This window comes from Etheostoma cragini, chromosome 14 (assembly GCF_013103735.1).
Source record: "Etheostoma cragini isolate CJK2018 chromosome 14, CSU_Ecrag_1.0, whole genome shotgun sequence".
In the NCBI taxonomy this organism is placed as follows: domain Eukaryota; kingdom Metazoa; phylum Chordata; class Actinopteri; order Perciformes; family Percidae; genus Etheostoma; species Etheostoma cragini.
The window spans coordinates 23,812,323-23,814,776 of record NC_048420.1 but is presented as its reverse complement, the minus strand read 5'-3'; positions in this window follow the sequence as shown (position 1 = coordinate 23,814,776).

The following is a 2,454-nucleotide window of genomic DNA, read 5'->3' as shown; positions in this document are numbered from 1 at the left end:
TTGTTTCAGCTGTGGTTGTGGCTGCCTCAGTTGTTGTTGTTGGAGCAGCTGTGGTTGTAGTTGTATCAGCTGTGGTTGCTGTTGTAGCTGCTGTGGTTGTTGTTTCTGCAGTAGTTGTAGCTTCCTCAGTTGTTGTTTTATCTGCTGTGGTGGTTGTTGGAGCAGCTGTGGTTGTTGGTGCGGCTGCGGTTGTTGCAACCTCAGCTGTTGTTGTGGCAGCAGCTGCGGCTGTTGTTTCTGCTGTGGTTCTCGCTGCCTCAGCTGTTGTTGTTGGAGCTGCTGTGTTTGTTGTTGGAGAAGCTGTGGTTGTTGTTGGAGGAGCTGTGGTTGTCTCTGCAGCTGCGGTTGTCGCTGCCTCAACTGTTGTTGTTGGAGCTGCTGTGGTTGTTGTTGGAGAAGCTGTTGTTGTTGTTGGAGGAGCTGTGGTTGTCTCTGCAGCTGCGGTTGAGGCTGCCTCAGCTGTTGTTGTTGTTTCTGCTTTGGTCGTTGTTTCTTCTGTGGTTGTCGCTGCATCAGCTGTTGTTGTTGGAGCTGCTGTGGTTGTTGTTGGAGAAGCTGTGGTTGTTTTTGGATGAGCTGAGGTTGTTGTTTCTGCTGTGGTTGTCGCTGCCTCAGCTGTTGTTGTTGTTTCATTAGTTGTTGTTTCAGCCGTGGTTGTCGCTGCCCCAGCTGTTGTTGTTGGAGCTGCTGTGGTTGTTGTAGCACCTGTGGTTGTAGTTGGGGAAGCGGTGGTTGTTGTTTCAGCTGTGGTTGTGGCTGCCTCAGCTGTTGTTGTTGTTTCAGCTTTTGTTGTTTCAGCTGTGGTTGTCGCTGCCTCAGCTGTTGTTGTTGGGGCTGCTGTGGTTGTTGTAGCAGCTGTGGTTGTTGTTGGAGAAGCTGTGGTTGTTGTTTCAGCTGTGGTTGTGGCTGCCTCAGCTGTTGTTGTTGGGGCTGCTGTGGTTGTTGTAGCAGCTGTGGTTGTTGTTGGAGAAGCTGTGGTTGTTGTTGGAGGATCTGTGGTTGTCTCTGCAGCTGCGGTTTTCGCTGCCTCAGCTGTTGTTGTTGTTTCTGCTGTGGTTGTCGCTGCATCAGCTGTTTTCGGAGCTGCTGTGGTTGTTATTTCTGCTGTGGTTGTCGCTGCCTCAGCTGTTGTTGTTGGAGCTGCTGTGGTTGTCGCTGGCAAAGCTGTTGTTGTTTCAGCTGTGGTTGTAGTTGTATCAGCTGTGGTTGTTGTTGTAGCTGCTTTGGTTGTTGTTTCTGCAGTAGTTGTGGCTGCCTCAGTTGTTGTTGTTTTATCTGCTGTGGTGGTTGTTGGAGCAGCTGTGGTTGTTGGTGGAGGAGCTGTGGTTGTCTCTGCAGCTGCGGTTGTTGCTGCCTCAGCTGTTGTTTTGGAAGCAGCTGTTGTTGTTATTTCAGTTGTTGTTGTTTCAGCTGGGGTTGTTGCTACCTCAGCTGTTGTTGTTGGATCTGCTGTGGTGGTTGTTGTAGCAGCTGTGGTTGTTGATGGAGAAGCTGTGGTTGTTGTTTCAGCTGTGGTTGTGGCTGCCTCAGCTGTTGTTGTTGGAGCGGCTGTGGTTGTAGTTGTATCAGATGTGGTTGTTGTTGTAGCTGCTGTGGTTGTTGTTTCTGCAGTAGTTGTGGCTGCCTCAGTTGTTGTTGTTTTATCTGCTGTGGTGGTTGTTGGAGCAGCTGTGGTTGTTGGTGGAGGAGCTGTGGTTGTCTCTGCGGCTGCGGTTGTCGCTGCCTCAGCTGTTGTTGTGGCAGCGGCTGCGGCTGTTGTTTCTGCTGTGGTTCTCGCTGCCTCAGCTGTTGTTGTTGGAGCTGCTGTGTTTGTTGTTAGAGAAGCTGTGGTTGTTGTTGGAGGAGCTGTGGTTGTCTCTGCAGCTGCGGTTTTCGCTGCCTCAGCTGTTGTTGTTGTTTCTGCTGTGGTTGTCGCTGCATCAGCTGTTGTTGTTGGAGCTGCTGTGGTTGTTATTTCTGCTGTGGTTGTCGCTGCCTCAGCTGTTGTTGTTGGAGCTGCTGTGGTTGTCGCTGGCAAAGCTGTTGTTGTTTCAGCTGTGGTTGTAGTTGTATCAGCTGTGGTTGTTATTGTAGCTGCTGTGGTTGTTGTTTCTGCAGTAGTTGTGGCTGCCTCAGTTGTTGTTGTTTTATCTGCTGTGGTGGTTGTTGGAGCAGCTGTGGTTGTTGGTGGAGGAGCTGTGGTTGTCTCTGCAGCTGCGGTTGTCGCTGCCTCAGCTGTTGTTTTGGAAGCAGCTGTTGTTGTTGTTTCAGTTGTTGTTGTTTCAGCTGTGGTTGTCGCTACCTCAGCTGTTGTTGTTGGATCTGCTGTGGTGGTTGTTGGAGCAGCTGTGGTTGTTGTTGGAGAAGCTGTGGTTGTCTCTGCAGCTGTGGTTGTGTCTGCCTCAGCTGTTGTTGTTGGAGCAGCTGTGGTTGTAGTTGTATCAGCTGTGGTTGTTGTTGTAGCTGCTGGGGTTG